At 50.0% G+C, this 23,625-nt stretch overlaps 1 protein-coding gene across 3 annotated transcripts in view; it reads left to right on the top strand.

Moving 5' to 3' along the window:
* Positions 1-23,625, top strand: part of NPR1 (natriuretic peptide receptor 1) — an 84,926-nt gene that overhangs the window by 16,826 nt on the left and 44,475 nt on the right. The window lies entirely within an intron of this gene.

The raw sequence follows: 23,625 nt of genomic DNA, 5'->3' as shown, positions 1-23,625 counted from the left end.
ATTAATGTTTAATGACATGGAGTCCCTGCTACATTCGTCTATGGTTATTGGGACAGGGCATCTGAGTCTTGAGTGACGGGTTCCTCCAGTTGAGGTGGCAGCATTTGCTATAGCGTTGGGGATCTCCACACTACGGGGTTAATTCTGTGGTGACACAAGGAAAGCGATGGCAGGGGACAGATCTTGCATTAATGAGTTTTAGATCTCCTGGAGGAGTTTGGGATCAGCAAAATTCCTCACTGACAGGCTGTAGGGCACAGTGCTGCCGAGTATACACGTCTGTGATGAGCTACCTCTACATGTACAGTGCAGCCTGGTATTTGCAGGGGTGTGGGAGCTGTAGATAGCCTGATATGAGTTAGAACAACCCGCAGTTCAGCAAGCGTTAATGAACTACAAGTGGCAGCATGCCAGCCCAAAATTTGCAATATTTCTGCATGCAAATGGGAAAAATATCTCTGAAGGCTGCAGGATCAGGCAACTTGTATGCTCGCCAGCCATTGTACAACTACAAACCCCAGCATGACGTGACAGCTCTTCTTCGGTCATGCTGTTGCTTGTAATTTTGCAATCGCACTTATCTCTTCTATAAGGTATTAGGGGTAAGAAGGTTACACAACTCATAATTTGGGAATATTGCGTCTGTTTAGGAAGACTGAGAGGCTGTCTGACCCCCCCGCCCATCCTCCTGTCGCCCAGCCTCCTCTCACCCTTTCTAATTCTCTGTTACCTTGCACTTTCCAGCTGTGAAAGAGTTAAGTAATAGTTTAGGTGGGAGTCAGGTGCTTACTGACTTAGTAAATGAATAACCCATTACCATTACCAGAAGCTGTGAACCAGTCATTCAGCAATTTTCTATCTTACACTGCTGAGATGGGAGGGGGGGTATCGAGGAAGGGGGGGATGGGGGGTACTGGCACAGAAGCTTCCTGTGGCTGTGGGCAGCATGCCAGATTTAGAGTTAGACTTATTGTTACCAACCAAACACAGCCCCAACTTCATCTCCTCCACCCCAGCCATGAAAATAGAGCTTTGTATGTGTCATTTAGGAAGGTTATATAAATGTGAAACTGGTATCTTCCTTCTATGCCCAGCGTTATATAACCCTCACAGGTCTCTTCCTTCTATGCCCAGCGCTATATAACCCTCACAGGTCTCTTCTTCATGTGCCCAGCGCTATATAACCCTCACAGGTCTCTTCTTCATGTGCCCAGCGCTATATAACCCTCACAGGTCTCTTCTTCATGTGCCCAGCACTATATAACCCTCACAGGTCTCTTCTTCATGTACCCAGCGCTATATAACCCTCACAGGTCGCTTCTTCATGTGCCCAGCCCTATGTAACCCTCACAGGTCTCTTCTTCATGTGTCCAGCACTATATAACCCTCACAGGTCACTTCTTCATGTGCCCAGCACTATATAACCCTCACAGGTCTCTTCTTCATGTGTCCAGCACTATATAACCCTCACAGGTCTCTTCTTCATGTGTCCAGCGCTATATAACCCTCACAGGTCTCTTCTTCATGTGCCCAGCACTATATAACCCTCACAGGTCTCTTCTTCATGTGTCCAGCGCTATATAACCCTCACACGTGTTTTAATCTTATGTACAGATGAAAATAGTTTGTTAAACCTTATAACATGCACAATTTGAAGCATTTTTGTCTTTTCTCATATGCTGGAACAATATGTTGTTTATACAGAGCAGCAGATGAAGAGAGATAGACAAAATTAGGTTAATTTTACCCCAGCTAAAAGTCACCAAACCTCAAATTTACCAGAGTAGTGCCCATAGAGATGACATGGGTGCAGTCTGTGCCAGAGTAGCGCCCATAGAGATGACATGGGTGCAGTCTCTGCCAGATTAGCGCCCAAAGAGATGACATAGGTGCAGTCTGTGCCAGATTAGAGCCAATAGAGATTACATAGATGCAGTCTGTGCCAGATTATCCCCCATAGAGATGACATGGGTGCAGTCTGTGCCAGATTATCCCCCATAGAGATGACATGGGTGCAGTCTGTGCCAGATTATCCCCCATAGAGATGACATGGGTGCAGTCTATGCCAGATTAGCGCCCATAGAGATGACATGGGTGCAGTCTGTGGCAGATTAGCGCCCATAGAGATGACATGGGTGCAGTCTGTGCCAGATTAGAGCCAATAGAGATGATATAGATGCAGTCTGTGCCAGATTAGCCCGCATAGAGATGACATGGGTGCAGTCTGTGCCAGATTATCCCCCATAGAGATGACATGGGTGCAGTCTGTGCCAGATTAGCCCGCATAGAGATGACATGGGTGCAGTCTATGCCAGATTAGAGCCCATAGAGATGACATGGGTGCAGTCTGTGGCAGATTAGAGCCCATAGAGATGACATGGGTGCAGTCTGTGCCAGATTATCCCCCATAGAGATGACATGGGTGCAGTCTGTGCCAGATTAGCACCCATAGAGATGACATGGGTGCAGTCTGTGCCAGATTAGAGCCCATAGAGATGAAATGGGTGCAGTCTGTGCCAGATTAGTGCCCATAGAGATGACATGGGTGCAGTCTGTGCCAGATTAGCCCCCATAGAGATGACATGGGTGCAGTCTGTGCCAGATTAGCCCCCATAGAGATGACATGGGTGCAGTCTGTGCCAGATTAGCGCCCATAGAGATGACATGGGTGCAGTCTGTGCCAGATTAGCCCCCATAGAGATGACATGGGTGCAGTCTGTGCCAGATTAGCACCCATAGAGATGACATGGGTGCAGTCTGTGCCAGATTAGAACCCATAGAGATGACATGGGTGCAGTCTGTGCCAGATTAGTGCCCATAGAGATGACATGGGTGCAGTCTGTGCCAGATTAGCCCCCATAGAGATGACATGGGTGCAGTCTGTGCCAGATTAGCCCCCATAGAGATGACATGGGTGCAGTCTGTGCCAGATTAGCGCCCAAAGAGATGACATGGGTGCAGTCTCTGCCAGATTAGAGCCCATAGAGATGACATGGGTGCAGTCTGTGCCAGATTAGAGCCAATAGAGATGACATAGATGCAGTCTGTGCCAGATTATCCGCCATAGAGATGACATGGGTGCAGTCTGTGCCAGATTAGCCCCCATAGAGATGTCATGGGTGCAGTCTGTGCCAGATTAGAGCCCATAGAGATGACATGGGTGCAGTCTGTGCCAGATTAGCCCCCATAGAGATGACATAGATGCAGTCTGTGCCAGATTAGAGCCCATAGAGATGACATGGGTGCAGTCTGTGCCAGATTAGAGCCCATAGAGATGACATGGGTGCAGTCTGTGGCAGATTAGAGCCCATAGAGATGACATGGGTGCAGTCTCTGCCAGATTAGAGCCCATAGAGATGACATGGGTGCAGTCTGTGTCAGATTAGCGCCCATAAAGATGACATGGGTGCAGTCTGTGCCAGATTATCCCCCATAGAGATGACATGGGTGCAGTCTGTGGCAGATTAGAGCCCATAGAGATGACATGGGTGCAGTCTCTGCCAGATTAGAGCCCATAGAGATGACATAGGTGCAGTCTGTGTCAGATTAGCGCCCATAAAGATGACATGGGTGCAGTCTGTGCCAGATTATCCCCCATAGAGATGACATGGGTGCAGTCTGTGCCAGATTAGCCCCCATAGAGATGACATGGGTGCAGTCTGTGCCAGATTATCCCCCATAGAGATGACATGGGTGCAGTCTGTGCCAGATTATCCCCATAGAGATGACATGGGTGCAGTCTGTGCCAGATTATCCCCCATAGAGATGACATGGGTGCAGTCTGTGCCAGATTAGCCCCCATAGAGATGACATGGGTGCAGTCTGTGCCAGATTAGAGCCCATAGAGATGACATGGGTGCAGTCTGTGCCAGATTAGAGCCCATAGAGATGACATAGGTGCAGTCTGTGCCAGATTAGCCCCCATAGAGATGACATAGATGCAGTCTGTGCCAGATTAGAGCCCATAGAGATGACATGGGTGCAGTCTGTGCCAGATTAGAGCCCACAGAGATGACATGGGTGCAGTCTGTGGCAGATTAGAGCCCATAGAGATGACATGGGTGCAGTCTCTGCCAGATTAGAGCCCATAGAGATGACATAGGTGCAGTCTGTGTCAGATTAGCGCCCATAAAGATGACATGGGTGCAGTCTGTGCCAGATTATCCCCCATAGAGATGACATGGGTGCAGTCTGTGCCAGATTAGCCCCCATAGAGATGACATGGGTGCAGTCTGTGGCAGATTAGAGCCCATAGAGATGACATGGGTGCAGTCTGTGCCAGATTATCCCCCATAGAGATGACATGGGTGCAGTCTGTGCCAGATTATCCCCCATAGAGATGACATGGGTGCAGTCTGTGCCAGATTAGCGCCCATAGAGATGACATGGGTGCAGTCTCTGCCAGATTAGAGCCCATATAGATGACATAGATGCAGTCTGTGCCAGATTAGTGCCCATAGAGATGACATGGGTGCAGTCTCTGCCAGATTAGAGCCCATAGAGATGACATGGGTGCAGTCTGTGCCAGATTAGAGCCCATAGAGATGACATGGGTGCAGTCTGTGCCAGATTAGCGCCCATAGAGATGACATGGGTGCAGTCTGTGCCAGATTAGAGCCCATAGAGATGACATGGGTGCAGTCTGTGTCAGATTAGAGCCCATAGAGATGACATGGGTGCAGTATGTGCCAGATTAAAGCCCATAGAGATGACATGGGTGCAGTATGTGCCAGATTAGTGCCCATAGAGATGGCATGGGTGCAGTCTGTGCCAGATTAGCCCTCATAGAGATGACATGGGTGCAGTCTGTGCCAGATTAGAGCCCATAGAGATGACATGGGTGCAGTCTGTGGCAGATTAGAGCCCATAGAGATGACATGGGTGCAGTCTGTGCCAGATTAGAGCCCATAGAGATGACATGGGTGCAGTCTGTGTCAGATTAGCGCCCATAAAGATGACATGGGTGCAGTCTCTGCCAGATTAGCGCCCATAGAGATGACATGGGTGCAGTCTGTGCCAGATTAGCGCCCAAAGAGATGATTTGGGTGCAGTCTGTGGCAGATTAGAGCCCATAGAGATGACATGGGTGCAGTCTGTGCCAGATTAGAGCCCATAGAGATGACATGGGTGCAGTCTGTGCCAGATTACTGCCTTTAGAAATGACATGGGTGCAGTCTGTGCCAGATTAGCGCCCATAGAGATGACATGGGTGCAGTATGTGGCAGATTAGAGCCCATAGAGATGACATGGGTGCAGTCTGTGCCAGATTATTCCCCATAGAGATGACATGGGTGCAGTCTGTGCCAGATTAGCCCCCATAGAGATGACATGGGTGCAGTCTGTGCCAGATTAGCCCCCATAGAGATGACATAGATGCAGTCTGTGCCAGATTAGAGCCCATAGAGATGACATGGGTGCAGTCTGTGCCAGATTAGAGCCCATAGAGATGACATAGGTGCAGTCTGTGCCAGATTAGAGCCCACAGAGATGACATGGGTGCAGTCTCTGCCAGATTAGAGCCCATAGAGATGACATAGGTGCAGTCTGTGTCAGATTAGCGCCCATAAAGATGACATGGGTGCAGTCTGTGCCAGATTATCCCCCATAGAGATGACATGGGTGCAGTCTGTGCCAGATTAGCCCCCATAGAGATGACATGGGTGCAGTCTGTGGCAGATTAGAGCCCATAGAGATGACATGGGTGCAGTCTGTGCCAGATTATCCCCCATAGAGATGACATGGGTGCAGTCTGTGCCAGATTATCCCCCATAGAGATGACATGGGTGCAGTCTGTGCCAGATTAGCGCCCATAGAGATGACATGGGTGCAGTCTCTGCCAGATTAGAGCCCATATAGATGACATAGATGCAGTCTGTGCCAGATTAGTGCCCATAGAGATGACATGGGTGCAGTCTCTGCCAGATTAGAGCCCATAGAGATGACATGGGTGCAGTCTGTGCCAGATTAGAGCCCATAGAGATGACATGGGTGCAGTCTGTGCCAGATTAGCGCCCATAGAGATGACATGGGTGCAGTCTGTGCCAGATTAGAGCCCATAGAGATGACATGGGTGCAGTCTGTGTCAGATTAGAGCCCATAGAGATGACATGGGTGCAGTATGTGCCAGATTAAAGCCCATAGAGATGACATGGGTGCAGTATGTGCCAGATTAGTGCCCATAGAGATGGCATGGGTGCAGTCTGTGCCAGATTAGCCCTCATAGAGATGACATGGGTGCAGTCTGTGGCAGATTAGCGCCCATAAAGATGACATGGGTGCAGTCTCTGCCAGATTAGCGCCTATAGAGATGACATGGGTGCAGTCTGTGCCAGATTAGCGCCCAAAGAGATGACTTGGGTGCAGTCTGTGGCAGATTAGAGCCCATAGAGATGACATGGGTGCAGTCTGTGCCAGATTAGAGCCCATAGAGATGACATGGGTGCAGTCTGTGGCAGATTAGAGCCCATAGAGATGACATGGGTGCAGTCTGTGCCAGATTACTGCCTTTAGAAATGACATGGGTGCAGTCTGTGGCAGATTAGAGCCCATAGAGATGACATGGGTGCAGTCTGTGGCAGATTAGCCCTCATAGAGATGACATGGGTGCAGTCTGTGCCAGATTAGAGCCCATAGAGATGACATGGGTGCAGTCTGTGCCAGATTAGCGCCCATAGAGATGACATGGGTGCAGTCTGTGGCAGATTAGAGCCCATAGAGATGACATGGGTGCAGTCTGTGCCAGATTAGCGCCCATAGAGATGACATGGGTGCAGTCTGTGGCAGATTAGAGCCCATAGAGATGACATGGGTGCAGTCTGTGCCAGATTAGCGCCCATAGAGATGACATGGGTGCAGTCTGTGCCAGATTAGAGCCCATAGAGATGACATGGGTGCAGTCTGTGCCAGATTAGAGCCCATAGAGATGACATGGGTGCAGTCTGTGCCAGATTAGCGCCCATAGAGATGACATAGGTGCTGTCTGTGCCAGATTAGAGCCCATAGAGATGACATGGGTGCAGTCTGTGCCAGATTAGCGCCCATAGAGATGACATGGGTGCAGTCTGTGCCAGATTATCCCCCATAGAGATGACATAGGTGCAGTCTGTGCCAGATTATCCCCCATAGAGATGACATGGGTGCAGTCTGTGCCAGATTATCCCCCATAGAGATGACATGGGTGCAGTCTGTGCCAGATTATCCCCCATAGAGATGACATGGGTGCAGTCTGTGCCAGATTATCCCCCATAGAGATGACATGGGTGCAGTCTGTGCCAGATTATCCCCCATAGAGATGACATGGGTGCAGTCTATGCCAGATTATCCCCCATAGAGATGACATAGGTGCAGTCTGTGCCAGATTATCCCCCATAGAGATGACATAGGTGCAGTCTATGCCAGATTAGCCCCCATAGAGATGACATGGGTGCAGTCTATGCCAGATTAGTGCCCATAGAGATGACATGGGTGCAGTCTGTGCCAGATTAGCGCCCATAGAGATGACATAGGTGCTGTCTGTGCCAGATTAGAGCCCATAGAGATGACATGGGTGCAGTCTGTGCCAGATTAGCGCCCATAGAGATGACATGGGTGCAGTCTGTGCCAGATTAGTGCCCATAGAGATGACATGGGTGCAGTCTGTGCCAGATTAGCGCCCATAGAGATGACATGGGTGCAGTCTGTGCCAGATTATCCCCCATAGAGATGACATAGGTGCTGTCTGTGCCAGATTAGAGCCCATAGAGATGACATGGGTGCAGTCTGTGCCAGATTAGCGCCCATAGAGATGACATGGGTGCAGTCTGTGCCAGATTATCCCCCATAGAGATGACATAGGTGCAGTCTGTGCCAGATTATCCCCCATAGAGATGACATGGGTGCAGTCTGTGCCAGATTATCCCCCATAGAGATGACATGGGTGCAGTCTGTGCCAGATTATCCCCCATAGAGATGACATGGGTGCAGTCTGTGCCAGATTAGCGCCCATAGAGATGACATAGGTGCTGTCTGTGCCAGATTAGAGCCCATAGAGATGACATGGGTGCAGTCTGTGCCAGATTAGCGCCCATAGAGATGACATGGGTGCAGTCTGTGCCAGATTATCCCCCATAGAGATGACATAGGTGCAGTCTGTGCCAGATTATCCCCCATAGAGATGACATGGGTGCAGTCTGTGCCAGATTATCCCCCATAGAGATGACATGGGTGCAGTCTGTGCCAGATTATCCCCCATAGAGATGACATGGGTGCAGTCTGTGCCAGATTATCCCCCATAGAGATGACATGGGTGCAGTCTATGCCAGATTATCCCCCATAGAGATGACATAGGTGCAGTCTGTGCCAGATTATCCCCCATAGAGATGACATAGGTGCAGTCTGTGCCAGATTAGCCCCCATAGAGATGACATGGGTGCAGTCTATGCCAGATTAGTGCCCATAGAGATGACATGGGTGCAGTCTGTGCCAGATTAGCGCCCATAGAGATGACATAGGTGCTGTCTGTGCCAGATTAGAGCCCATAGAGATGACATGGGTGCAGTCTGTGCCAGATTAGCGCCCATAGAGATGACATGGGTGCAGTCTGTGCCAGATTAGTGCCCATAGAGATGACATGGGTGCAGTCTGTGGCAGTAGTGGGTACAGCCATTATTGTTACTATAACATATGCAAATAGTGATCCTTTCAGCCTCTTGCGCAGCTAAGTGGCACAACATACGTTAGATTGCCCTTGTAGGACGAGGCTTGGTCTCCGCCGGTTCAGAGCTGCACAGATACTTTTGGGCAGTGGTAATGGCTGCGTGCAAAGGGTCCCCCCCACCTGAAAGTGCGCCACCTCAACCCCCTTTCTGCAAACACCGCCATCACGCTCCAAAATCCATACACGGTAGGAGAAATCTATGTGTGCGACACCTCCATCCACAGTATGTGCGCTGTAACGCAGACCTCGGGAAGATTTAAAATCTGATGTTACGCATGGTTGTGCTATTCATAACCTGCGCTGGTTATAAGCTGTCCATCACCAGCTTCCCTGTATGCATGTGTGACAATGTCTTACACACGCATGTACAAGCACACTGAGAAATGCATGCACACGTCAATACATATGTCCTCTCACACATCTTATCATCCGCTGAAGCACAAATGCTGACATAAACAGACACGTCCACACGTCACACATAGTAACACACACAGGAAGGAAGCCACGCTCGGGATAATTGCCTCCCTGACAGTAACTTCCCCCCATCTTCCTGGGGAAGGATTCGGGGCAGCAGGAGGAAGCTGTATGTGATATCCTCAGCTGCCACCTCTCCCTGCACATTCCTCAGGATTTAACCCCTGCCCCGCCATCATTTGTACACTAACTGCCCCACTGCTAACTGTATACTACCTGCCGCTAACCTGCTAATAACTGTATACTACCTGCCCCACTGCTAACTGTACACCACCTGCCCCACTGCTAACTGTATACTACCTGCCGCTAACCTGCTAATAACTGTACACTACCTGCCCCACTGCTAACTGTATACTACCTGCCCCTAACCTGCTAATAACTGTACACTACCTGCCCCACTGCTAACTGTATACTACCTGCCCCACTGCTAACTGTACACCACCTGCCCCACTGCTAACTGTATACTACCTGCCCCTAACCTGCTAATAACTGTACACTACCTGCCCCACTGCTAACTGTATACTACCTGCCCCACTGCTAACTGTATACTACCTGCCGCTAACCTGCTAATAACTGTACACTACCTGCCCCACTGCTAACTGTATACTACCTGCCCCTAACCTGCTAATAACTGTACACTACCTGCCCCTAACCTGCTAATAACCGTACACTACCTGCCCCACTGCTAACTGTATACTACCTGCCCCACTGCTAACTGTATACTACCTGCCCCTAACCTGCTAATAACTGTACACTACCTGCCCCTAACCTGCTAATAACCGTACACTACCTGCCCCACTGCTAACTGTATACTACCTGCCCCACTGCTAACTGTATACTACCTGCCCCTAACCTGCTAATAACTGTACACTACCTGCCCCTAACCTGCTAATAACAGTACGCTACCTGCCCCACTGCTAACTGTATACTACCTGCCCCACTGCTAACTGTATGCTACCTGCCCCTAACCTGCTAATAACAGTACACTACCTGCCCCACTGCTAACTGTAAACTACCGGCCCCTAACCTGCTAATAACACTACCTACTACACTGATAACTGTACACTACCTGCCCTGTCTCTCTGCTATTTGTACACTACCTACTACACTGATAACTGTACACTACCTGCCCCTGTCCCTCTGCTAACTGTACACTACCTACTACACTGATAACTGTACACTACTTGCCCCACTGATAACTGTACACTACCTGCCCTGTCTCTCTGCTATTTGTACACTACCTACTACACTGATAACTGTACACTACCTGCCCCTGTCCCTCTGCTAACTGTACACTACCTACTACACTGATAACTGTACACTACTTGCCCCACTGATAACTGTACACTACCTACCCCTGTCCCTCTGCTAACTGTACACTACCTACTACACTGATAACTGTACACTACCTACCACAATGATAACTGTGCACTACCTACTACACTGATAACTGTACACTACCTGCCCCTGTCCATCTGCTAACTGTACACTACCTACTACACTGATAACTGTACACTATCTGCCCTGTCTCTCTGCTATTTGTACACTACCTACTACACTGATAACTGTACACTACCTGCCCCTGTCCCTCTGCTAACTGTACACTACCTACTACACTGATAACTGTACACTACCTGCCCCTGTCCCTCTGCTAACTGTACACTACCTACTACACTGATAACTGTACACTACCTGCCCCTGTCCCTGTGCTAACTGTACACTACCTACTACACTGATAACTGTACACTACCTGCCCCTGTCCCTCTGCTAACTGTACACTACCTACTACACTGATAACTGTACACTACTTGCCCCACTGATAACTGTACACTACCTGCCCCTGTCCCTCTGCTAACTGTACACTACCTACTACACTGATAACTGTACACTACCTACTACACTGATAACTGTACACTACCTACTACACTGATAACTGTACACTACCTACTACACTGATAACTGTACACTATCTGCCCCTGTCCCTCTGCTATCTGTACACTACCTACTACACTGATAACTGTACACTACCTGCCCCTGTCCCTCTGCTATCTGTACACTACCTGCCCCTGTCCCTCTGCTATCTGTACACTACCTACTACACTGATAACTGTACACTACCTGCCCCTGTCCCTCTGCTATCTGTACACTACCTACTGCACTGATAACTGTACACTACTTGCCCCACTGCTAACTGTACACTACCTGCCCCTGTCTCTCTGCTATCTGTACACTACCTGCCCCTGTCTCTCTGCTATCTGTACACTACCTGCCCCTGTCTCACTGCTATCTGTACACTACCTGCCCTGTCTCTCTGCTATCTGTACACTACCTGCCCCTGTCCCTCTGCTATCTGTACACTACCTGCCCTGTCTCTCTGCTATCTGTACACTACCTGCCCCTGTCTCTCTGCTATCTGTACACTACCTGCCCCTGTCTCTCTGCTATCTGTACACTACCTGCCCCTGTCCCACTGCTATCTGTACACTACCTGCCCCTGTCTCACTGCTATCTGTACACTACCTGCCCCTGTCTCTCTGCTATCTGTACACTACCTGCCCCTGTCTCTCTGCTATCTGTACACTACCTGCCCCTGTCTCTCTGCTATCTGTACACTACCTGCCCCTGTCTCTCTGCTATCTGTACACTACCTGCCCCTGTCTCTCTGCTATCTGTACACTACCTGCCCCTGTCTCTCTGCTATCTGTACACTACCTGCCCCTGTCTCTCTGCTATCTGTACACTACCTGCCCCTGTCTCTCTGCTATCTGTACACTACCTGCCCCTGTCTCTCTGCTATCTGTACACTACCTGCCCCTGTCTCTCTGCTATCTGTACACTACCTGCCCCTGTCTCTCTGCTATCTGTACACTACCTGCCCCGTCTCTCTGCTATCTGTACACTACCTGCCCCTGTCTCACTGCTATCTGTACACTACCTGCCCCTGTCTCTCTGCTATCTGTACACTACCTGCCCCTGTCTCTCTGCTATCTGTACACTACCTGCCCCTGTCCCTCTGCTATCTGTACACTACCTGCCCCTGTCTCTCTGCTATCTGTACACTACCTGCCCCTGTCTCTCTGCTATCTGTACACTACCTGCCCCTGTCTCTCTGCTATCTGTACACTACCTGCCCCTGTCTCTCTGCTATCTGTACACTACCTGCCCCGTCTCTCTGCTATCTGTACACTACCTGCCCCTGTCTCTCTGCTATCTGTACACTACCTGCCCCTGTCCCTCTGCTATCTGTACACTACCTGCCCCTGTCTCTCTGCTATCTGTACACTACCTGCCCCGTCTCTCTGCTATCTGTACACTACCTGCCCCTGTCTCTCTGCTATCTGTACACTACCTGCCCCGTCTCTCTGCTATCTGTACACTACCTGCCCCTGTCCCTCTGCTATCTGTACACTACCTGCCCCTGTCTCTCTGCTATCTGTACACTACCTGCCCCTGTCTCTCTGCTATCTGTACACTACCTGCCCCGTCTCTCTGCTATCTGTACACTACCTGTCCCTGTCCCTCTGCTATCTGTACACTACCTGCCCCTGTCCCTCTGCTATCTGTACACTACCTGCCCCGTCTCTCTGCTATCTGTACACTACCTGCCCCTGTCTCTCTGCTATCTGTACACTACCTGCCCCTGTCTCTCTGCTATCTGTACACTACCTGCCCCGTCTCTCTGCTATCTGTACACTACCTGCCCCTGTCTCTCTGCTATCTGTACACTACCTGCCCCTGTCTCTCTGCTATCTGTACACTACCTGCCCCGTCTCTCTGCTATCTGTACACTACCTGCCCCTGTCCCTCTGCTATCTGTACACTACCTGCCCCTGTCCCTCTGCTATCTGTACACTACCTGCCCCTGTCCCTCTGCTATCAGCCGCTCATAAGTATATTGCATCTTCCCCTGAGTTGCCCTTGTACTTAGTATATTTTTACACTTTATCTCATTTTGGCTGGTTCCGTGGTCTTGGCCTTGAATTTATATCAAAGCGAAACATGGGAAATAGGACAATAGAGATGGTCGGTCCTAATGTCTCTGTTACTGAAGCTCTTTCCTGCAGATCCTCCTGTCAGATACGGTGGGGAGGTGTTACCTGACACCTACTAATGTAGCGCCAGCATTCTCCGCAATGCGAGAGACGGTGACATCACGTATATAACGTCCCTGGCCTCAACCAAAAGAGAAGTCCGGCTACGGAATGGTGCAAGACATCTACAGTTATGGAGCCAATCGCCTAAAATGATGAGTGAGAAGACGGACAGAACGTGCGCGTCTCACGAGTCGCCCGATAAGCAGCCTGTCCTGCTGGCGCTGCTACTACTTCTCTGTCAGAGATTCTGTCCCGCTGAGTCTCTGCTCTGTGTATTCATGAGAAGTGTCACTCAGGGCAGTCCCATGGGGTCCCCCCGCTGGCACAGAGCAGTTGCGGGCAGGCTGGGGGGGGGTTCAGCCTCGTCTCCCTACTCCCAACAGTCAGTGTAGAGTGACATAGGGAGCGATTGTTCCCCGTGTCCCTGGGTGGAGGTGGTCACCTTGTATTGTGTCTCTCTATGCTGTGTGCTAATGCATATTATATAGTAATAGTTCCATGTATTATACAAAGTGGATGTACAGTGTCTGCGTGATGTGAAGCCTGGAATCGGGATACGCCATGCCAGACCTGTCCCTGCATATCATGTGACCTTGCAACCAACACAATGCAAAGAAATGAAATTAATTTTAAGGGAAAATAAAATAAAAACTAAAATGAATTCACATGACAATGCCAATTACACAGATGCTTAAGGCTTTATATCCTTACGGCCGCTGCAGCCTACTTACTATCCTATGTGGGGATCCGCCCGTGTATGCCGAGCACGCCTGCGTCTACATGCGGAATGCTGTATCACCCCCTGCAGCTACAACCATCATCATTAGTATCTAAGCATATGCCCACTCCATACTGGGCGCCCCAGCTCCTCCTGCACGGTACAAATGAGCATGGAAGCTGGCATACACTCCCACGCCACTCCCAGGACACTTCAGTTACATGGTCGCTACCCAGTTAACGCCCAGGATCACTGGCACTTGCAATCTCTGTGAGGGTGCATATGCCTGATTCGGCGCATGGGCATTCACCAGTTTGTCGTTACGGTGCATGCGCTGTATGTGGAAATCCACGAGTATCGTCCACAAACCTCCTCGGAGACATGCCCATTTTTGGTCTTTCCGCATAGGACCATTTGACATATAACCCATCTGGCAATCACATTGTCCATGGTGCCGACTCTCTCTTGTTTGGACCTTGGAAGTTCTACATGGCTTCAAATTCTCCACGTGCCCACGATACGCTCCAGTAATGTGTGTACGTTCCATACTGCATCAGTCCCAGTTTCTCCCACTGTCACCTACAGCTCTATCCTCAATGGAAGCTTTATCCACGGACTTTCTCAAGCCTGCGTTATGCAACTGCTGTTCTCTCTTGGCATTTTGATGATTCTCTTTTATTTCTTTACCCCTTGGTACAATGACTTCATTCTTTAGAGTAACTGCAGCATTTATACAACACCCTTATCCAGAGATAAACAGATTATAGTCTCTTTCATAAACTGTTTGTCACCAATCTTGTCCATTTTTGTTATTGACCATCTCCTTACACCGAGACACTCATACACTGAGGTGTCCTCTTCTACATGTTATACTACACACCATCACACACTCATACACCGAGGTGTCCTCTTCCACATGTCATCATACATCACACTCATACACCGAATTGTCCTCTTCCACATGTCATTATATACACCATCACACTCATACACCGAGGTGTCCTCTTCTACATGTTATTATACACACCATCACACTCATACACTGAGGTGTCCTCTTCCACATGTCATCATACACACCGTCACACTCATACACCGAGGTGTCCTCTTCCACATGTCATCATATCACTGTCACACTCATATACCGAGGTGTCCTCTTCCACATGTCATCATACACACCATCACTCTCATACACTGAGGTGTCCTCTTCCACATGTCATCATACACACCATCACTCTCATACACCGAGGTGTCCTCTTCCACATGTCATCATATCACCGTCACACTCATACACCGAGGTGTCCTCTTCCACATGTCATTATACACACCATCACTCTCATACACCGAGGTGTCCTCTTCCACATGTCATCATATCACCGTCACACTCATACACCGAGGTGTCCTCTTCCACATGTCATCATACATGTGTGTCCTCTTCCACACCGTCACACTCATGCACCGAGGTGTCATCTTCCACATGTCATCATACACACCATCACACTCATACACCGAGGTGTCATCTTCTACATGTCATCATACATACATCACACTAATTCACCGAGGTGTCATCTTCCACATGTCATCATACACACCATCACACTCATACATCGAGGTGTCCTCTTCCACATGTCATCATACACACCATCACACTCATACACCGAGGTGTCCTCTTCCACATGTCATCATACTTACCGTCACACTCATACACCGAGGTGTCATCTTCCTCATGTCATCATATCACCATCACACTCATACACTGAGGTGTCCTCTTCCACATGTCATCATACACACCATCACTCTCATACACCGAGGTGTCCTCTTCCACATGTCATCATATCACCGTCACACTCATACACCGAGGTGTCCTCTTCCACATGTCATCATACACACCAACACTCATACACCGAGGTGTCCTCTTCCACATGTCATCATATCACCGTCACACTCATACACCGAGGTGTCCTCTTCCACATGTCATCAGACACACCATCACACTCATACACCGAGGTGTCATCTTCTACATGTCATCATACACACCATCACACTAATTCACCGAGGTGTCCTCTTCTACATGTCATCATACACACCATCACTCTCATACACCGAGGTGTCCTCTTCCACATGTCATCATATCACTGTCACACTCATACACCGAGGTGTCCTCTTCCACATGTCATCATACACACCATCACACTCATACACCGAGGTGTCATCTTCCACATGTCATCATATCACCGTCACACTCATACACCGAGGTGTCCTCTTCCACATGTCATCATATCACCGTCACACTCATACACCGAGGTGTCCTCTTCCACATGTCATCATACACACCATCACACTCATACACCGAGGTGTCCTCTTCCACATGTCATCATACACACCGTCACACTCATACACCGAGGTGTCCTCTTCCACATGTCATCATATCACCGTCACACTCATACACCGAGGTGTCCTCTTCCACATGTCATCATACACACCAACACTCTCATACACCGAGGTGTCCTCTTCCACATGTCATCATATCACCGTCACACTCATACACCGAGGTGTCATCTTCTACATGTCATCATACATACATCACACTAATTCACCGAGGTGTCATCTTCCACATGTCATCATACACACCATCACACTCATACATCGAGGTGTCCTCTTCCACATGTCATCATACACACCATCACACTCATACACCGAGGTGTCCTCTTCCACATGTCATCATACTTACCGTCACACTCATACACCGAGGTGTCATCTTCCTCATGTCATCATATCACCATCACACTCATACACTGAGGTGTCCTCTTCCACATGTCATCATACACACCATCACTCTCATACACCGAGGTGTCCTCTTCCACATGTCATCATATCACCGTCACACTCATACACCGAGGTGTCCTCTTCCACATGTCATCATACACACCAACACTCTCATACACCGAGGTGTCCTCTTCCACATGTCATCATATCACCGTCACACTCATACACCGAGGTGTCCTCTTCCACATGTCATCAGACACACCATCACACTCATACACCGAGGTGTCATCTTCTACATGTCATCATACACACCATCACACTAATTCACCGAGGTGTCCTCTTCTACATGTCATCATACACACCATCACTCTCATACACCGAGGTGTCCTCTTCCACATGTCATCATATCACTGTCACACTCATACACCGAGGTGTCCTCTTCCACATGTCATCATACACACCATCACACTCATACACCGAGGTGTCATCTTCCACATGTCATCATATCACCGTCACACTCATACACCGAGGTGTCCTCTTCCACATGTCATCATATCACCGTCACACTCATACACCGAGGTGTCCTCTTCCACATGTCATCATACACACCATCACACTCATACACCGAGGTGTCCTCTTCCACATGTCATCATACACACCGTCACACTCATACACCGAGGTGTCCTCTTCCACATGTCATCATATCACCGTCACACTCATACACCGAGGTGTCCTCTTCCACATGTCATCATATCACCGTCACACTCATACACCGAGGTGTCCTCTTCCACATGTCATCATATCACCATCACACTCATACACCGAGGTGTCCTTTAGCTTGGTTCTATTCATTATAAGCCTCTTCAGCAATTCCCTCTGGATATTCTTCTCATCTGGCAACTCGTCATCAGAATGGTTGGGTTTGCACTGTTACCTTGGAGCTGCCATCTTGCCCTCTCTAAGTGTCTTCACCTTATTAGCCAGCTCTCTCCAGGGCCTGGCTGACCTTTTTCAGCTTCTCTTTCTCCCGCTGCTCAGGCGGTTGAGTTTCCTGTTTGTGTATTAGTGCCTCCTCGTCCACCGTCCTCCATCTCACCATGCAGTTGCTTGTCTTTATGCTCACTCAGCCCTCAGCTCTAATGCCTGTTTTAGAGAGTGGGCCAAGACCAGAGCTTTGATCTCTTTACTGCGACAATTGGCTTTGCACATGTTCTGAGTAACTGATGCTCCTGTGTTTCCTCTTGTACAGTTTCCCGTTTTGCATTGCTTGCATGTGCTATTGCATTCACTGTATTTTAAAGTGTGTTTGTCTTTTCTCAATTGTCGCTAGGTGATTCTCTAGGTACCGCTAGACTCTGTTAAAGTTTCTGCATCAGGCTCCAGTGACCTGCATTCTAGTGCATACTGGCTTCATCCAGTCTTCTCTCATCCCAAGCATCTACCATCTGGCCTGTAATGCAATATGTACCCATTCCAGCAGGTGTTCCTCTGCACTGGTGCATCCATCTATCAGCCCTGTGCAGCAGCATCTCCCACAGGCTGACACCAGTACTGCAGGCACTTTGCTGTGATCACATCTTCTGCCTGTCTCTGCTTACTGTAGTACTGAGAACAGTATCATCAAGAGACTGTACTTGTCGTGCTTCCAGCACTCTATCCAGTATTCTCTTAGACTATGGACCTCATTCAGAGTCTCTCGCAAGATACGACGTTCTGACTGTCAGACACGCCTGCGTTCGCACATCCACAAACCCGTTCACTAGAACCTTCCCTTGTTACCACCCACAAACGGCACTATCTGTCACTCAAAGCAGCGACCTGAAAGTGGCTTGCGAGCTAGCAAAATCAGATCGCAACGAATGACTTGCGCACGCGCACTGCGAATTATACGCATGCGCAGATGTGCGATTATTGCTCTGAGAGCGAGCGTGCCCTAGCGAGAGACTCTGAATGAGGTCCTATATTATTTCACAAGCACCACCCATGCCTCTGCTTCTAGCGATGTCTGATCCGCATCTACAAAACCCCAGTGACGTGGCAAGTGACTTATGTGAGTTATCCTTTAATGCTAAACAAATGGGTGCCCTCTGTTCTTCTCCAGACATCACATCTCCCCGGGCTGCCAGAGGACTGGGACACCCTCTGTTAACCAGGTACCCAATAGAATGGAGGCCACACCAACGTGACTACTGTATAGGGCCTAAAAGAGGCAGTACAGCCATCTGCTGGGGGCTGTGTTAAATTTCGGGCAGGTTGACTAGAGGTTTCGGCTCCTGTTAGACGTTGGGTCTTGCATCATGCCGGTACTTGGTTATGATTGTAACCTCAGCAGATCTTGCCATTCTGTATACCTGGCAGAACTATGAGGTTACGTGCTTGGTTCCTGTAAGGGGAATGAAATCTTGTGGCCCGGTGGCCATGGACCTTGCCTTCGAGGAACAATGATTAATGCCCCTTTAGGGTAGGGTTGTGCGGTACTCTTTGCTCGGTGATCCCCTTGATTTCGGTTTAACTGTTTGCATTCCTGTGTGATTTGCAAGTTATATCTATTTTTTCTATAAAATAAAGGTAGAGTTGTATCTTTCCAGTGTCCTGCCTGTGCGATGTGTGTCCAGTGTCCTGCCTGTGCGATGTGTGTCCAGTGTCCTGCCTGTGCGATGTGTGTCCAGTGTCCTGCCTGTGCGATGTGTGTCCAGTGTCCTGCCTGTGCGATGTGTGTCCAGTGTCCTGCCTGTGCGATGTGTGTCCAGTGTCCTGCCTGTGCGATGTGTGTCCAGTGTCCTGCCTGTGCGATGTGTGTCCAGTGTCCTGCCTGTGCGATGTGTGTCCAGTGTCCTGCCTGTGCGATGTGTGTCCAGTGTCCTGCCTGTGCGATGTGTGTCCAGTGTCCTGCCTGTGCGATGTGTGTCCAGTGTCCTGCCTGTGCGATGTGTGTCCAGTGTCCTGCCTGTGCGATGTGTGTCCAGTGTCCTGCCTGTGCGATGTGTGTCCAGTGTCCTGCCTGTGCGATGTGTGTCCAGTGTCCTGCCTGTGCGATGTGTGTCCAGTGTCCTGCCTGTGCGATGTGTGTCCAGTGTCCTGCCTGTGCGATGTGTGTCCAGTGTCCTGCCTGTGCGATGTGTGTCCAGTGTTCTGCCTGTGCGATGTGTGTCCAGTGTCCTGCCTGTGCGATGTGTGTCCAGTGTCCTGCCTGTGCGATGTGTGTCCAGTGTCCAGGCCGGGTGCGATGTGTGTCCAGTGTCCAGGCCGGGTACGATGTGTGTCCAGTGTCCTGCCTGTGTGATGTGTGTCCAGTGTCCAGGCCGGGTACGATGTGTGTCCAGTGTCCTGCCTGTGTGATGTGTGTCCAGTGTCCAGGCCGGGTACGATGTGTGTCCAGTGTCCAGGCCGGGTACGATGTGTGTCCAGTGTCCAGGCCGGGTACGATGTGTGTCCAGTGTCCTGCCTGTGTGATGTGTGTCCAGTGTCCAGGCCGGGTACGATGTGTGTCCAGTGTCCAGGCCGGGTACGATGTGTGTCCAGTGTCCTGCCTGTGTGATGTGTGTCCAGTGTCCAGGCCGGGTACGATGTGTGTCCAGTGTCCAGGCCGGGTACGATGTGTGTCCAGTGTCCTGCCTGTGCGATGTGTGTCCAGTGTCCTGCCTGTGCGATGTGTGTCCAGTGTCCAGGCCGGGTGCGATGTGTGTCCAGTGTCCTGCCTGTGTGATGTGTGTCCAGTGTCCAGGCCGGGTACGATGTGTGTCCAGTGTCCAGGCCGGGTACGATGTGTGTCCAGTGTCCTGCCTGTGTGATGTGTGTCCAGTGTCCAGGCCGGGTACGATGTGTGTCCAGTGTCCAGGCCGGGTACGATGTGTGTCCAGTGTCCTGCCTGTGCGATGTGTGTCCAGTGTCCTGCCTGTGCGATGTGTGTCCAGTGTCCAGGCCGGGTGCGATGTGTGTCCAGGCCGGGTGCGATGTGTGTCCAGTGTCCAGGCCGGGTGCGATGTGTGTCCAGTGTCCAGGCCGGGTGCGATGTGTGTCCAGTGTCCAGGCCGGGTGCGATGTGTGTCCAGTGTCCAGGCCGGGTGCGATGTGTGTCCAGTGTCCAGGCCGGGTACGATGTGTGTCCAGTATCCTGCCTGTGTGATGTGTGTCCAGTGTCCAGGCCGGGTACGATGTGTGTCCAGTGTCCAGGCCAGGTACGATGTGTGTCCAGTGTCCTGCCTGTGCGATGTGTGTCCAGTGTCCTGCCTGTGCGATGTGTGTCCAGTGTCCAGGCCGGGTGCGATGTGTGTCCAGTGTCCAGGCCGGGTGCGATGTGTGTCCTGTGTCCAGGCCGGGTGCGATGTGTGTCCAGTGTCCAGGCCGGGTGCGATGTGTGTCCAGTGTCCAGGCCGGGTGCGCTCAGCCAGCATGTAAGGCTGCGTCCAGCTACCCAGCAGACTGAGTCTCACTGTATTTTGTGTTTACATTCTCTATTACTTATCTCCGAGTGATCTTTCTATAACCCATACTCAACAAATCTCACTTGTAAGGAGTCAATTACAGGGTCTCTTTCACCTAACATCCTATTTACTGAGCGCTCTCTGTTTCACACCCGTCTTCCTTTATGCTCCTTTCAGTGTCGCTATTTCTTTAACCTTTCCTTTCAGATAATAAACAGCTTTGTCCATTTCTATCAGATATCCAGCTGGAGGCTGCGGAGATTTTGCCATCACTGGTTCCATCTTCTGCGAGCTGTTGTTTTACCTTCTGTTTATTTGTTTCTGCATCTCCTCCTTCGGTTCTGCAAGAGGAAGGTGCCTGGTCTACTGATACATAGCTGCAGTTTAGTCTGTTGCTTATCTTGTTCCTCTTTCACAGTCTCTGTAACCAGCGCCTGAGCTTCCTTATCAGCCGTCATGGAGGCAACCTTGTCCCGTGTCTTCCACAGTCAGCTCTTCCTCATGTAGGTCTGTGATCTGATTTGGGAATTTAGGTCAGTGCTCTGCTCGTTTCTCTTCCACCAGGGTTTTACACTTCCTCATGTATAGTTGTCACCCTGTTCTGCAATACTGTTGCTTTGTTTCTAGCACGTTCACTACTTTCTCTTAATGTTACCAACGCATTTCGCATTTCTTTTTTAGTAGTAGTTTGTCTCCTGAACGTACTGCTGCACATTTCTTTTATGGCCAATAGTTTTTCTGCCAAATACCACAAAGGCCCCTGAGCCATGGACGTCACCTCCTTGATGGAGTTTATAGAGAGTGATCCAAGATCCGTTCTGCATATATTGTCCACTCCAGGCAGACCCAGCAAACTATTTTTAGACTTAAGACTACATGCTGTACTTTGTTGAGCGATGTGTCCTTCTCATGACAGCCAAAAGGCTCTGCACCCACCTGCCACCATGTGAAGGTGATTGTAGGGTAGAGGGGTTGTAGGCGGCCAATATTTTAGAAGTGAGAGGTGTGCCACGGAATGCGATGCCCCAGATTATAAAAGTTTAAATGCCGGAAAAGTGCATAGACACGATGCACTTTTTAAAATTGGAACAGAGGGCTAAATTTGAGTCGGACACAATGCCGATTTCGGGCGCCATGGAGCAATTTATTCTACGTAGGCGTCTAAGTCGCACTGCGCATGTGTCCACAGTCTGCGCGCACAGAGTGTGATTGAGGCGCATGGGAGAGTCTCAGAAGTGTTCAGAGAAATTAGTGGTTTTCATGGGCAGGCACGGAGATGGTCCGTCTTAGGGGCGTGTTATGGAAGTGTCGCTGATAGTTCACTCACATAGGCCGTACTCTGGCGGAGAATCTGCATTTAGCATAAGGATGGCGCAACTTTCCATGGTGCGTCCGATGGTGGCGCCAGAAGATGCACCAATCAGTATTTCAGCATCTAAAGACACAGAAAGTGGGCATCTCAGTCCTTGCACCTGCAGGCGCACGGCTTGTAGCGGTATGAGCAAAAAGTCACAGACGTGTGACAGATGCTGCTGCGTCCAACACAGAATAAGGCCCAAAATGCTGCATGATTAATCAGGGCATGCAGCTGAGGGAACATGAATAGACATGAAAGATGAAAGGACGTAGATTGGTCTTCACCAAGCAGTAACTTTTACACCAGCAATACGCCAAGCAATTTTATCAATCGGCTGGAAGAGGTCAGGCAAACTCCCTGCTGATCACAGCCAGACAGGCTGTGGTATGTTCTCCCCCTGGGACTGTCAGTCCAGACTGCAAATAGCAGAGAGTGCACTTAAATTTGGAAGCCCCTCCCCTGCTATAACGGCGGCCCTATCAGGCATCTAGGGGCTGCAGCTGAAGCAGTCCCTAGAAACCGGGGCTGCTTGTCAGTTTGTGCACATGTGCAGGATTGTGATTCCCCGCGCTTGCGAACAAGCCGACTGCACAGACCAGCAGAGAGTCCAGACCCCCCCCAGAGGTAACATGTAGGAGCCGCTGCCGCTCAGAAGGCAGATTATAGACGATCTGCGACCGTTTCTTCGTCTTTATGCGCAGTCGCTTGGATTTGCGAAGCCACCGTTGGATATCTCAATACAAACCTTGTGGCTGCGATATTTGAATAGTTTTGCAAGGTTGCCGTCACAACGGCATTGGCGTCCATCTCTACATCAGGCCCTAGTCCCAGTACGTTGCATACAGATGCCGTTTCTCCAGTCTGGTAGGACCTGCGAATCCAGGTCAAGAGATGGCAGCTGCCATTAGCGGCCATAGAGGACTGCTCCCATCAGACACGTCCAGCGCTGACACCGTGAATCTGAAAGGCCGAGGTTCTCAGTCTACGCCATTCTGCCTCAGGCGCGGTCCCTGAGGGCCCAATCAAGCGTAAATGCATCGCACATGTGTATCACGTCACATGACTTATTTACCAAGCCGCAGTAATGGAGGAACATTGTG

Source organism: Taudactylus pleione, unplaced genomic scaffold, assembly GCF_031769625.1.
Source record: "Taudactylus pleione unplaced genomic scaffold, aTauple2 ptg000997l, whole genome shotgun sequence".
Taxonomy (NCBI): Eukaryota; Metazoa; Chordata; class Amphibia; order Anura; family Myobatrachidae; genus Taudactylus; species Taudactylus pleione.
Note: the sequence above shows the minus strand (reverse complement) of the source record. Positions and strands in the feature narration are given on the sequence as shown.